This window comes from Camelus bactrianus, chromosome 31 (genome assembly GCF_048773025.1).
Source record: "Camelus bactrianus isolate YW-2024 breed Bactrian camel chromosome 31, ASM4877302v1, whole genome shotgun sequence".
Classification (NCBI taxonomy): domain Eukaryota; kingdom Metazoa; phylum Chordata; class Mammalia; order Artiodactyla; family Camelidae; genus Camelus; species Camelus bactrianus.
Genome location: NC_133569.1, coordinates 18,071,432 through 18,086,628, shown reverse-complemented (window position 1 = coordinate 18,086,628; position 15,197 = coordinate 18,071,432). Strand labels below are relative to the sequence as shown.

Here is a 15,197-nt window from a genome sequence, read left to right as displayed (position 1 = left end):
GCCCCACTTTTTCCTCTTTGAGAAGACCTTTCTGTTTCTTCTCGGGAAATGATTATTGATTTCCCTCGGCTTTGAGGGCTCCGCTTCCGACCGGGCTGCTGTTTTTAGGTGAAGCCATTTACCCGCATGGCTTGCCTTCGTCTGTCTTAACTGCCGTGGTAATGACCGAGGGGAACGGCAGTGAGGAGAAATTAGAGTTCTTTCTGGTTAACCCATATGGGAGCCAGCTCTCTTTGAATGTGACTAAATTGTTCCCCTAATGATAGGGAGGATGCGGCCGGGGCGGGGCGGGGTCTCTGTGGCCAAGGCTGACTGTCCTGTGAAGGGAATTTTGCAAATGAGCCAGGGCTGTAGTTACAAACCTCCACTGCACACTAGAATCCCCTGGGGAGTTTTCACTAAGTACAGAGACCAGAACTTCTGATTTGTGCTCTAGGGGGCCTGGGCATTGGTAGTTGTAAAGCTTCCAGTGGGTGGCCAGGGTTAAGAGCCATTAGGTACCTATTCCAGCGGTTGGACTTCTGTGGAAACTGAATGAATGTCTGCTGAGGTTTCTCAAAGCTAGAGGTGCCTGCTGCTCTCAGGTGCCTGCTATATCCTGACCTCTTTGCAAAGGGAGGGAGATAACACTGTTACGACCTGGGGTGGGTGGGTTCCTTACCTAGGTACTCTCCAGAAGCTTAGGAAACAGGATGGGGCTGAGCTCACATCACTGCAAAGGGCCTCCTCCTTGGGTTGCTGTCCTTGGTGTCCTGGAAGGGCACTGGTTAAGACTTGGAGTCAGTGGGGTGAGAGGTGATGAGCAGGATGGGGCTGGGGGTGGGACGAGAGAGGGTGCTGAAGGCAGAGTGGGGCTGGGATGTGGACTGCCGTGCCCAGCCCTGTGGGCCACCTGCTGTGCTGGTTTCCCTGAGAAAACCCTACTGTCTTTAGGTTGAATCAATAGTGTTTATGACCTAATCTCCCTCTAATCATAGGTCAGAACTGGAATCCCTCCTTGTGGGGAGCCCATGAGGGAAAAATCAAAAGAGCCTGGTAATAACATAGAATCATAGACTTTTAAGGCAACCATTCAGATCTTCGGTCCCAGCCTCTCTCTCTCTCTCTTCCTCTCTTTCCCTCCCCACCAACAGCTGGGTGAAATTAACTGGAGCTTGTTTCAGAGGATGAGATTGCAAGGAACAGGATAGGACAGGGATGGGAGAGCTCCGACCATCAGAAGATCTAAGTTTAATTTCCCTTGCCAGCACTTTCTGTTTGGACGTGATCATCTAAGATATTCCTAGATGGTAATTTCTATGTCTATGAGGCGGAGACAGTAGATTGCTGTTTCTTAGTGTTATTGGCAAAGTGGGTGAGATTGCTATACTGTTTAAAAATGATGATTGTGACACGTTTGGCACATGGGTGAATCAGTTGATCAGTTGATCTGTCTACCTGTCTAATCTATAATCTATCCATCTAATCTGTATCTCAATTACCTCTCTAATCTATCATCTATATCTAAAAAAATCTATCATCTATCTTATATGTCTAGTCTGTATACCTAGCTGTTATTTATATAAATCTGTATCATCTATCTAATCCATCTGTCTGTCTGTCTATCTATCTATCTATGTATCTCCTGTTCATCTCTTCTGATCTAAGGATGCTGTCAGATGCCAGCTGATTCCAGCTGGGTTATCTCTCTTTACTGCCACTTGTGGGGAATCAGGAAGAAAGCTGAAGCTTCCTTTCATTTTCAAGCTCATGTAATAGAGTTCCTGTTTTGAACACAGCAGGAAACACAACCGTCTATGAGAAGCCCTTTAAGGTGGCTTCTTATACCAAAAACAAAAAATAAAAATTTTCCTTTTTACTCTTTTTCCTCCTCCAAATAACCCCTGGAGCATTTGGAGCTTAAATTTTTCGACAACACACTTGACTGCACAGATGCAAAGCCACGCCACCAGGAAGCAGCTCATCCAGTCAGCACCTCTTGCTAGATTCGCGTTTTCAGCCAAAAAAGGCATCAAAGGGGGCAAACGTTATAATAGGTCGTTACTGTGCTGTTGAATGCCTGGACCCCTCGTTTCTGGTGGTGGATTCATCAGCGTCCTTGCGAGGAGGTTTGCACTCCTGCACAAACATCTCCCTTCCCTCAGCCCTGTGGCTCACCGAGCATCCCGTGCACGGCCTGGGGTCACTCCTTTGGCAGCCTGGGTGACAAATTCTTCCCCAGGGGGTGTTTGAGCTGAGGAAGTATTTAGCCATCCAGGGCCTCACGCTCAGAGACGCGTGGCAGGCGAGTTCTGTGGGACACAGCTCGCTTCTCTCTGGGTGGGCGCGGCCAGGGACGCGTTCCTCTTTTGTCAAACGAAAAGGACCGCGTCGGACCCCTCAGAGATGCCAGCGCTGGTCCCTGACCCATCGGTGGTCAGTTCTGGCAGGGACAGGCGGCTGCTTTTCCTTCAGTGTACGTATCTCATGCTTATTCTGTTTAACCAGGACTCTATTATAGTTGTTTATTTTATTTTTTGCCGTAGTTCATTAGCTCCACAAATTATGGAGATAAAAAAGCAAGCAGAACAGATCCATAATTAAGGCAAGAAGAGAGTTTAGTTGAATAACTGTGCCCTGAGGGGCTGACAGATAATTTGAGGGCAACGTTGAGCCCAGTGGAGGGGGGCCGGACTTAGTGTTTTGGACGAAATGCAATTTTTGCTTCAGAGTTTTGAATGCAAACTTGACAGAGTATCTCAGCCTGGCTCAGAATTGGTGGTGTGTGTTTTTTTCTTTTTGTTTTTTTTTTTTAATTTTTTGTGATGGAGGTACTGGGGATTGAACCCAGGACCTCATGCATGCTAAGCACAGTCTACCACTGAGCTATATTCTCCTGTGGTTGTGGGTTTTTTTTTTCTTTTTTCTTTTTTCTTTTTTTTAGTAAAATCGGTAGATTTATAGCTTTTGCTCTTAATTTTTTAAAATAGTGCATGCTCTTTACCAAACATTTGAAATGAAGAAATGCAGAGTCCAGCAAAAATCCTCCATAATTACAATTTCCATAGCTGACAAGTGGGTAGAGATACTCTAAGGGAGTTCACGACAACTGTATATGATCCATGTATATGTGTATGTGTACATGTGGGGTGGTGTGTTTCAAGTGTCATTTTTGCACAGTTAGGTGGGGCTTCAGCCCGATGTGTAGGATGGGCATTTAAGTTATTGCTCAAATTGGATGCACTTTTGAGAGTGACACGGATGCTGCTGATTGTAGTCCCAGGACAACAGCGAAAACCAGGGCTGCCCAGGTAAACCCAGAGACATGTCACTGTTCCTTTAAGGGGCTTGTAAGTTGAGTTCTCGTGTCCTCTGATGAGCTCTGAAAGGGAATGAGCTAGGAGCTGCTGTCTGGACCCCTCCACCGACCTACAAGGAACCACAGCGGGTTGCTGTGGTTGCTGCATGATTCTGTCCTTGCACGAGAGATGGCAGAAGAAAGTGGGGTGATTTGGAGGGAGCAGATGATGGATGCCATTTATTGAGGACTGTGCCACACAAGCCCCGTACACACCATTTCTAAACCTTCTGTCAACCCTCAAGGTAGGTGGGTGTGTCCTCATGCAACCTGTGAGACATGGGGAGCCGGGAGAAGCCACGTGATACGCCGGAAGCCACGGAGCGTGCACATGTTAGGTCTAGGGTGCTGAGCCCAGGCTCTGGGCTGATGACCCTCTCAGACCACAGCATAACGAGCACTGTTTGCTTTTGAACAACTACAGAGTGTGCTCACGAACGCTGCTGTGTGGCTGGCATCATGCTAGGTGCTTCCCAAACGTCCGAGAGCCAGTGCCCGCCTGCAGTTTGCGATGGGGCATGGCGCTAATATCTAATAACCCCTCTCCAAGAAACAGACAGATTTTTAGTGTTCAAGCTTTATCTTGACTTTCAATCCTTTATTTAAAAGTAATTTTTCCATAATGTGAAGGAAGAAAGTGATCAGATACTGGCCCTCTGTCCCCAAGCAGGAGGCTGTGCCCAGCAGTGGGGGAGGATGCTCACCAAGACTGTGGTGTGCCGAGTGTCCCCAGTCTCCCGACAGAAGCCCCGGGTTGATGACCTAGATTTCCCTCTACATCCCAGGGGGGATTTGGAGAGCAGTCAGGAAGAGTAACTAATGCCAGGAGTTCATCAACTGAACTTAATCTCTCTTCTGGGAGGCCCAGGAGCCCTTTTCCACGCACGGCCAGATTGTGCTGGGTTCCGCCACACAGGCTGCTTCAGAGGTCTCCGTGCCCTTGCCTGGGTGTCGTCCTTCCCTGCTTCTCTGGCTGGCTTTAGAGGTTAGTCAGGCTCTGTTCTTCCCGAGCCTGGCTGGGGAAACACCTCGGGCAGAGGGCATTTTTTTTGAGGAGGAGCAGAGACGGGGAAGAAGATCAAACAGTGTCTCAGAGCTGGGGTTGCTGCTCCACGCATTGTTTTTTTCCTTCATGGAGATCATCCAAGGAGAAGCATGAGGTGTAACGGAAAGAATTTGAGGCCTCAGCTTCTCGACAACACATCTTCTTCGAGCTGGGAATCAGGAGACCTTCGTTCTGGTTTTGACCCTGCTCGTATTAGCTCAGGCAAGTTGCCCCACGTCTCTGTCTTGGTTTTATCAATTGTCAGAAAGGCCTGGATGACTCTTTCTTGCCCAGGAGGGTTGCTGTACGGATTTGGTGATGGATGTGGCTGGGCTTGATCAGGGTGTACAGAGGCAAGGTGGACCTTGACCGGCAAAGCTTTTTATCATGACGCCTGGATCCTGAGATGTTTGCAGGGCCAACTTCGTTTTGTGCTGATTGACTTCCGTCATCACCTCTCATTTCATGATTCACCTCTTCTCTTATTCTTCTCTCGCTGAGAGTCAATTAAAATGCTCAGCATGGTTCTGAAGTGCGTTTTCTTTGTCATTACAGAGGTACATCCTCACCATCACCTGGATTTCCTTTCTTGCTGAAAACATTCAGCTCTGTTTATTGGAGCGGTCCCCTCCGCCCCATCCCAGCCCAGGAAAACATATTTTCTATCTTATTTTGGAAAAGGAAGATTCACTTTGCTGAATTTGACATCTGCTTAGTGGGAGTTTCAGAATATCTGCTCATTTTCTCTCTTTATGTTGCAGAAAAGGGTGCTTTTAATTAATGGTTGGCTCAAAGGGCAGGTAAAGCTTCCATGCCAAAATCTTTGCTCCTGGAGAGTGGATGGTAGTCTGACACCTGATGCCAAGCTCTAGGTTGGGCTGTGTCTGGGACTCAGAGGTTGATTATTGAGTCTCCTCATTTTGCAGCAGGGAAACCAGGCCCCAGGAGCTTCTCCGCCTCCGTGCCCTTTCCCCCACGGAGCATACTTCTGTCTGTACAATGCTTACGATGCTTACGTGCGTTTTAGCTCACTACCACCGGCAAGTGCTGCTCATGGCGGGAGAAGCCTCCCCACTGCGCAAAAACTCACCTCCAAGAAAGCTTGCTTTCCGGAAAATAACCCAAGAAGGTGTTCTCTTCCCTCTTTGTGTGGAAATGTGAATTTTCATCAAATGGCAAAGGCTTCTTAAAGACGAACTGGAAGAGCTGATCAACAAAAAAGAAATGGGTTCTGTTATGCCCGGGGATGGAAAGTAATCACTCAGCCGCTGTATTTTCTGGGTCCCTTGGCTTGTGCGACTGGGCATTTGACCTTTTAGGTCTCAGTTCTAAGGGTGTCAGGGGGTCCAGAAACCACGTGCTGCACAGCATTTCTGCCTCTGACACAGATCCTCCGTTTCCACTGTCTCCTTGCCAGTGGAAGATGGCCTCTAGCGACTGATGGCTTTTTCATCTGCACCAGAAAATATTATTTTTCCTGATTATTCTCTCTCTTCATGCGTTGGCTCGGCCCCTGGTTTTCCTCATTCTCTTTGTCCTTAAGGCAATTTGCAAAAGACAGTCTGTTCTTCTTGCTTGTTCTTAGGATTTCCAGCAAGAAAACATGCTGTGTAACAAAAGTCTTATCAGTTTAGGTTCCATTCATTCATTCTTTCATGATTTATTTATTTATGCAGGTGTGTGTTGACTTACACAAACCACACTTGCTCATTAAAATTTTTTTAAAAAATTGTGTACAATTTATTTACCATAAAAGTCACTCTTTTAGTGTACCTTCAGTGTTTTTTCGGGTATTTGCAGAATTGTGTGACCATCGCTACTATCTAATTTCATTATCTATTTTTCTAGGCAGGGGAGGAGGTAATTCGATTATTTATTTATTTAACCTTTTTTTTCTTTTTTTTAATATAGAGGCTCTGGGGATTGAACCCAGGACCTTGTGCATGCTAAGCATATGCTCTACCACTGAGCTATACCCTCCCCTCGGCTACCATCTCATTTCAGAACATTTTTTACTATGCCCCAAAAAGCTCCATATCAATTAGCTACTTACCCGCCTTTTCCCAGTCTGTGGCAAATACTAGTCTACTTTTTGTCTCTATGAATTTGCCTATTTTGGACATTTCATATAAATGGAATCATACAATATATGGCCTTTTGTGATGGACTTCTTTCTCTTAGCATGATGTCTTCAAGGCGCATGCATGTTGTAATGTGTATCTCTACTTTATTCCTTTTTATGGCCAAATATTATGTTGTAGGATATACTGCATCTTGCTTATCCACTGATCAGTTGATGGCATGAAGGTTATTTCTACTTTGGGGCTTTTGTGACAAGGTTTTGTGTGGGCGTATGTTTTTATTTCTCTTGGGTATGTATCCAGGAGAGGAATTGCTGGGTCATCTGGTAACTCTGCCTTTAACTTTTTGAGGAACTGCCCAGCTGTTTCCCAAAGTGGCCACACCATTTTACATTTCTGCCGGCAGTGTCTGAGGAGCCTGGTTTCTCCACATCTTCGTCAACACTTGTTCTCTTCCATCGTTTTGGTTACAGCCATCTCTGGGGGGTGTGAGGTGATATCTCACTGTGGTTTTGACTCCAAGGCTTTACTTTAAGGTCAGTCCACTCATTCACTGACCCTCAGTCACAGTTGGCTTGATCTGTGACGTGAGAACTTGTAGCCTCTTTGCTCCAGTGTCCTTCGTCTGGCACCCTCTCTAGCCTACCAGGCCCGGGCCCTCTAGGGCGAGGACTGGCTCTCTCCTGGGCCCCTCTCCCTCTCTCTGCAAGATCGATAGGGCGGGACGTGTCCCCCACTTCCTACGAGGAAACTGCAGAACAGAGAGGTTAAGTGACTTGCCCAAGGCCACCCAGCTAATAGGAGGCTGGCAGAGGACTCAGACCCTGGTCACCTGGCTCCTGGGCCTGCACGTGTCCTGCTTGGCATGTTGCTGGGGGCATCAGGTGTGACACGTGGTTTCAGTCCGTGCACTCGATTTCAGGGGACTCCATCCTTGCTTTCCGGATGCTTCTGACGTAACAGTGATAAGCACCTGATAAAACTGAGAACTGAGAATGGTGCTGGGTGGCTGAGGCTGCCTTGATGTGGGCGGAGTGGGGGAGGTAACAGCACAAAGGATGCGGTCCTTTCCCGGCGCCATCACAGCTATTGCTCTGTGTAAGCAAATTTAATTAGCTCTGTGGTTTCCACTGCTGCGAAAAACTTCATTCATCCCTCCTGTCACTCAGCCGTTCAGCTGACCTTTATGGGGCCGCATGGTAGGTACTGTTCTAGCCATTAGAACTGCAGGTACGGTCTCTGTTACCTGTTCCCTGTGGTTGGAGGTGAGCCCTTGCTTCCTGTTTTTTCAGCGCCTCTCCAGTCTCTAGCCCCTTCAATTTACTGTCAAAATTCAGCGAGACCTCTCACAGTCACCAGGACACCGACTGTGACGGGGTGTGGCCCGGCAGGCAAGGGGGGGGTGTTTAGGGCAGAGGACTCCTCTTTGCTGGAGAGTCAGTCCCTGAGGGGGGGCCGGAGGAGGGCGTGACGAGGCCTTTGTTGTGCTGGGGCAGGTCTTCCAGGGTGTGAGCAGCAGCGGCAGGAAGTTCTAGGGAGGTCCGGGCAGGGAGGGGGTCCCGGCCTCTGGATTTGGCCTGTGGTGTTTGAGTTCTGCCCTCACTGCACACCATCTGGGCAGTGATTTCCATTTTCAGAGGAGCTGCAGTTTTTTTTTCCCTCTTTCCTTCTTTCCTTTTTAAAAAATTGTGGTAACATATACGTAACATCAAGTTTACCCTTTTAACCATTTTTAAGTGTACAGCTTAGGGGCATTAAGTACATTCACATGGTTGTGCAACTGTCACCCCCATCCAGCTCCAGAGGTTTTTCTTCTTCTCAAATGGAAACTCTGTCCTGCCCTCAACACTAACCTCCTTGCCTCCCTCCAGCCCTCGGCAACCCCCGTTTTACTTCTTGTCTCTGAATCTGGCTGCTCTAGGAACCTCAGTGTAAGTGGGTCTTACATACAGTAGGTGTCTTTTTGTGGCTGGCTTCTTCCCCTTACAGAACGTCTTCAAGGTCCATCCATGTTGTTGCAAGGAATTTCATTCCTCTTTAAGGCTGAATGATACCGCATTGTGTGTCTAGACCACATTTTAAAATCTACTCCTTGGACACGGGTTGTTTCCACCTTTTGGCGATTGTGACTAGTGCTGCTGTGAACCTGGGTGCACAAATGTCTGTTTGAATCCTTGCTTTGCATTCTTTGGGGCATATACCCAGAGCGGGAATTGCTGAGTCATGGTAATTCTAAGCCGGTTTTCTGATCAGTAATATGATGTTTCAAGATGACTGAGGTGGCTTAAATTTTTAAAAATTATTATTTAAGTTTTTATTAATTGTTTTAAGTATATGACTTTCTCTCTTTTTTTTTTTTGGAGGTGGGAGAGGTAATTAATTATGTTGTATTTATTTGTTTATTTTTTTATGGAGGTGCTGGGGATTGAACCCAGGACCTCGTGCATGCGAAGCATGTGCTCTACCACTGAGCTGTACCCTCCCCATTGAGGTGGCTTAAATCTGAGAGAGGGTACAAGGTCTGGACCGTGTATCTGGCACATAATAAATGTTAAGTCCTTTTCTTCCTGAAAGACCCTTTTGATTTTTCTCCTGAAAAGTATCTTCTTTAAAACAAAAGCACTTTAACCTATTTTGATGAAAAATTCCTCTTCAGAGGTAGCGCGTGGTTTCTCCTGAGTGGAGAGACCAGCACCTGGTGTAACCCCTTCCTGCCGGCCCAGGGTTATTGTCCTGAGTCCGTGTTATCGCACTGTGCTCACCTTGAAAGGGCTGGGCGGCGGGCGACCCCCTCGCGTGGTCTCTGGCTGTTGGGAATCTTTGTCTCTGGCTCATCGTTGTCCCGCCTCCTGCCTTCCTGTCCTTGCTCACGTCTTGGTGCTTTAGTGTACCTGACTGGTGCTGTCGCCCTCCCTCACTGAAGTTCACATTTCAAGTCTTCCTTCTGCTGGGGGACCGGATGATTGAGATTCTCATAATTGTGTGAAAGTAGGAAGATACAGGACCTGAATGAGCATCTATAACCACTTCTCCCGAAGGGCAATTTTTTGGACCGACTGGAGGTCCTTTCTGGCCATTTCATGGAGTCTGAGTGAGGACTCAGTGGCCAGATTTGAATAATGAAGTGTCACTGCCTCCAGGAAAGTCATGCGAGGGAGGCGGTTTTAGAAAGCCAGGTGAGTACTCTGCTGGGTCTGAGGGGCAGGTGGCTAGCTTCCACCTTGATGGTCTCTGAAGGCTTCCTGGAGGAGGGGGCAATGGACCTCATTGGGGAAAGAAGAGGTGAAGAAATGTGTGAGAGAACAATTGTTAGTCTGTTGTAGCTAAGTTTTTGTCTACTAAATTTTCAAATATTAAAAGGAGTTCTAATACCCAGTATTGCAGTGAAATGGGCACTCACGGACTGCCGAAAGGTGTTTCCACTGGCATGGCCTTTCTGGAGGGCAGTAAGACAAAAATCTGACAAGAGCTTTAAAAATTTATGAAGAAAAAATACTCATACCTCTTGACCCAGAATAATCTATGTGCAAACATTTAGTTCTAAAGATGTCCACTGTAATGTTACTTATGATGAGAAAAAACTAGAAACATCCTAAATGACCAAAATAGGTGATTGGTTAAGTGCCTTTTGGCACCTCTAGGACAAAATAGTATGTAGCCATTAAAAACCATTGTGGGAAATATTTATTAATATGAATATGTTTATAGTACTTTGGTGGAAAAAAAGGTAGGGCTCGATCACTGTGTCCGATTTGATTCCACTTTTCTTTTTTAAAAGGGCTTTAAAATTGAAGTATAATTTACATACTGTGATATTATGGCACTGCTTTCATAAAGAATGTATGTGTGTGCAAATAAGTGGGTAGGAAAAAAAGATTGCAGGGGCAGACCCCAGCATATGAGTAGTGATTTTCTTTGGATGCTGGGTGAACAGAAAGTTTTGTTTCTTTCCTCAATTCTTTCTGGTTTCCCAAGTATTTGGTGTTTAAGTGCTCTTGCATTAAAAGGGATCTTATAAAAAGCACGTTCCCTTGGAGCTATCCTTGTCATCTGGGCTATTATCTCTTGCCCCTGTCATTCCTGGGAAGGAAGAGAACATAATGCGAGGAAGTGTTTGAATTTGTGTTCGGCTGTGCGGGTGGTATTCGTGTAGAACCTGAACGCCCCCCTGCCCCCACTGTTGCAAAGTGTAATGAAGGCTCCCTGAACAACGGAGTCCCTAATCGGGCTTAAACCTTGTTGTCCAGATACACTGGCTGTTAGTCAGTCTTATTAATCAGCTGTCGGGTAAAAGGGCCCATTGAACAGCCAGCCCTCAGCCCGCGATGGGGAGCGCATCGTGGTACAAGGGCCGTGCTTCAGGCTCCAGAGATGTTATGCTGTGTTTTTGAATCCAGTCCAGGTTTCTAGGAGGAAAACACCCGTCAATTATGTCGGCTCTCGAAAGGTCCCGGTCAACATATGACATCACCAACTCTTCCTTCCCTGCCCGCCTTTATTTGGAGGGGACGCAAGGAGAATTGTGCAACGTTGGAATAAACAGATTAGAGGCCAGATTCCTCGTGCTTTTGTTTCTGGGCTGAGCTCCGGTCTGAGCGCCGGCTGTTCTTTGCCAGGCGCAGTGAGACCGGGCCACAGCAGCTGTGTACACGGGGGGAAGAGTTGCTCGGTTTGCTAATTAGAGCCCCGGGTTCCCGCCGGTTCTCGCTTGCCCTGGGCGCTTTTGTCTCTGTCGTGTCATTAGGTGTGCGTCCGCAGATGGCGTCCTGGCTTGTAGAGGGTGTGAGCGTCCCGCTGTTTCAGTCCGTGTTTTCAGAGAAAGCTCATTGCCATCAGGTCACAGGGTTGGTCTGATTATCGACTTCAGCAGGAATGTAAACACTACCCTGTTGGATGAAGTTGCTCCTTGTTCTTTCCTATTCTTGGCAATGACCTTGGGGCTTGGGCTGGAGCATTTTAACATCATTCTTCACATTATGTACATAAGTATGCATGTTTCTATCGTTGTCTAATTAGGGAGGTGCAAGTCCTTGAGTTTCTAGTCGGATTCCCTTCCCAGCAAGGAGCCAGCAGGAAGGAAAACAGACAGACCTAGTCTTTGCACGTGAAAGCCTTGTGGTGTGACTTTTATTTTTTCGTGATGTTCCGCACAGCCCTGTCATCTCTTATTTTTGGCAGGCCAGCCCTAAATCTGTGGTCTGGTAGTCCCGGGCAACCGAAAGCTGAGACAAACAGAGGAAGTGTCATTACTCACATGTTTCCCCAGCCACCTCATCTTGGCCCGACCGGCCAGCTGCCACCCCTTTTCGAGGTGGGGCTCCTCCAAGCCGAGTCTGAGCCAGCCCCAGTCGGGGTCCCTTTAGGTTGTCCCTGCTCCGGGCCCTCCCCTCCGCCCAGGCCCCTGGGGTCCCCATCAATCATTACTTTTCCTACACGCTTTCTGTCATTTGTTTGCGGTCTGGAATTTATTTATGGCAGACTTTGTGGTGAAAACTGGGAAGTTGCCCCAAGTTTTTAAAAGCAGCCTGGAGGCCACGGGAGTAGAGTAGCCCACCTCCTAACCCTTTCACCCCCATCACACGCACGCAGGTGCACATGCAGGTGTGCACACACACACAGACACACACACGTACGCATCCTCTCTGGTCATCGTCCTTGTGCCCGGGGCTTTGTGCTGATGGAAGGGGGTCTTCACAGGAAATCTGCAGATCCTCTGGTTGCCCTGGCTTCCAGCTCTTAGGAAACTCACCTCCTGTAGGTCCTCCCCTCCCTACGTGGAAAGGGGAAGTGGGAGGGGAGAGCCAGGTCATCCATCCCAGCCTGTAGTTACCAGATCCCTTAGGGGGTTTTGCAAACATACATAATTTCACTATTCTAAAAGCCTGCTGGAGATCGCACTGAAGTGATGTTTCCAGGACAAGATCAGGTTTCTTTGCTTGTGATTGGAAATCCGTGGACTCCGTTAATGCCGGTTAGTTTGTGTTTTCCGCTTTGGACGTTTTTCTTGCATTTGATTCATGATACAAGGAATGCATTTATGTGTTCCTAATATATTCCATTTGATAGGAAGATGGTTTCCAGGAGCCAGGAGGGGCGTTGGGGGGAGGTTCCCCGGGAGGTGAAAAGTCTCTCTCTCTGTTGACAGAGGGTCTCTGTGAGTCTTCCTGCTCCGGCGTTTACTGCCTTTTATTTTATGACTCGTGCCTACTTGCTGGGTAAACAGGACAGTTTGTTGTGTTTGTTTTCGCCTTATTCAGTTTTATGCAGAAGACTGCTCTGCTGGATGAATAATTCAAAGCTCCATGCCTTTCTTGTGGCGCCGGGAGCCTTGACCTCCTCTCAGTACCGCCTTTGTCTGGCCCCTTTCCGCACACTCTTAGTCCTCCGGGGTCCCTGCCTGAGCTCTGCCCCTGCCACCTGGCCCACCAGCAGCACAGGAGGGCACCCTTGACCTCCTAGATCCTGTGCCCCCACGATGCCCAAGCCGGGACCCCCTTCACACATTATACCACAGAGTACAATTGAGCCTTTGGAGAAGACTGACTTTGTGCCAGGAATTAGGTCAAGCTGCCTTATGTGCTCAGGACAAATCCTATTTTACTTCCAATTTATGTAACATGCATATAGAAGACCTCCTCTGGCGGGCACTGCCCTTTACAAATGCCGTCTCATAGCAACTCCCTGAGTGGGTACTGGTATCTCCATTGGACAGATGAGAAAACTGAGGCCCGGGGAGGGCAGAGGATCCTGGTTGTACAGCCCGTGGGCGCCAACTCGGGCAGCCCGACTCCAGAGTTTTTGCTTTTGACTCCTGTACCATGAAGTAGCCTGGTTGCTATTCCGATTTTGCAGATGGGCAAACTAAGGCCTTGGGAGGGGGGATCAAGCCCAAGACCCTGGAGCGCCAGTGGCAGCACCCAGATTCAACCCCAGATGGGTGAGCTTGCAGTGAGAGCCCTGAACCTGGCAGTGGGGCCTCGTGGGGTTTTATCCCACTCTATTTCCAGCATATTCTGCGTGGACAGTTACAGCACTGGAGGCCATTCCTACGCCATGACACTTACTGGTTCTCAAAACTTACTGGTCCTCTAATTTTTTTTGGGGGGGTGGTTCTTTAACAGTTTTTTCCATGAACACGAGCGTGTTTAGCTGGTGGAGCTGAGGCCCAGCTGTCTGATCAGGACATTTGAGAGGCAGCCAGCTCCATGGCCTGCAAATCCCTGTACGTGAGAATCCCCAGGACCTCAGAAGCCTTAGAGGAATTCCCCGATCCAAACACTAGCCTGAAGCAACCTTTGTGCTTCTCCCACCGGTGTCTGGAGATGAGATGCCATAAAGCGGGCTTGTGTCCAGCCCGAGACTCAGGATGCCTGTCTCATTACAGGAAACAGCCCTCTTCCACAGTTTGCCTGTGATTTCAACATTTCTTGGAGAAATTCTCCATGGGCCTGGAGTTGGAAGCTCTGCTTTTTAATGAGTTGGGCTAGAATTTTCACCTTTGGCTTTCCTTGCCTTCTCCCTGGGCCACAATGTCATCCCGCTTTGGGGCTGGCACTTCCTATGAGATGTCTGTCCGTCTGGGAAGGTACCTGGCACCAAGAGAAAGCACAGCCTAGCACTGTGCACCCTGAGGCCTGCTGCCTGGCCTCCGGCTTGTGTGCTGAACGTGGTGGGAGTCATCTTAGGGCTCAGATGGACAAAGCAAAGAGCTGGGGTTGGGGGACAGAACGTGATGGTGGCCGTAGCCACTTCATCCTGTTTTAGTTAGTAACCTCTCCGTACAGCTGGTGGATCTGCTCTCTCATCTACGACTTAGTCCCCTACTTGGGTTTTGGAAGTGGGCCATTTATTTGAAACAGAGATGGCCTAGAATAGTGAAAAGAGCTTTGTTTTTTTTTTTTTCATTTTTTTACTCCCTTAAATAGCAAGGCAATAAAGTGACAATGCCAGCATTGGCTGGGGTGACATCCTGATGCATTGCCACGGGCAGTGCGAAGCAATGATGATTTGGAATGCAACGTGGTCATCTGTGTTGTGAACCGCAGCTCACCCGGTAATCCCCACCATAGGATCCTCTCCAGAGACAACCGTTTAAAGTCAGGGGAAAGTTATTTGCGTGATTACGTTCATAGGAACAGTATGCATAAAAGAGGAAAATTGGAAGCAGCCTATCCGTTCGACCAGGGGAATGGTGAAGCAGTTGTAGTAGGTTCCCCCAAGAATAACTCTCAAAAGAAATGGAGTTATGAAGAGTCTCAGATGACATGATACTACGAAAGAAGCCACAATTAAAAGTGAACGTGCCCTGTGGTTACACCCACAGAAAACATACGCGCATGACAGATCTGGAAGATGATATGGGAAAAGGTTAATAGCTGTTATTGGGATGGTGGGATTATCAGTAATATCTCCTCCTGTTATTAAAAAAAAAAAAGTAAAGGAAACAGTGCAGAGTTTGCATTCAGACCTAGGACTAATCCTGCTACATCTTATTATGTGTCTTTTAGCGACTCTTGAAACTTCCCTGGGACTCAGATTCCTCCTCAGTAAAAAGAATCATTTCTAAGGGTCCCTGGATCTGAAGCTGATTGTAGCCACTAACAGACAGTCTCTCCAAGGGAGTTTGCCAGACTTGCTTATATCAATAAGCAATTAGTAAAAGAACCCGGGGGCTGTTCGTAGCATCACTGTGCACAAACCGTGAAGTCCTGTAGGGCCGCTCAGTGCTACTGAC

General features: G+C 47.9%; 1 protein-coding gene and 1 non-coding gene across 2 annotated transcripts in view; one reads left to right on the top strand and one right to left on the bottom strand.

Moving 5' to 3' along the window:
- Positions 1–15,197, top strand: part of DPYSL2 (dihydropyrimidinase like 2) — a 64,386-nt gene that overhangs the window by 13,388 nt on the left and 35,801 nt on the right. The gene's annotated exons all lie outside the window — the stretch shown is intronic.
- Positions 8,874–8,946, bottom strand: TRNAA-CGC (transfer RNA alanine (anticodon CGC)). The gene has a single exon. It is a non-coding gene; the product is annotated as a tRNA-Ala (tRNA).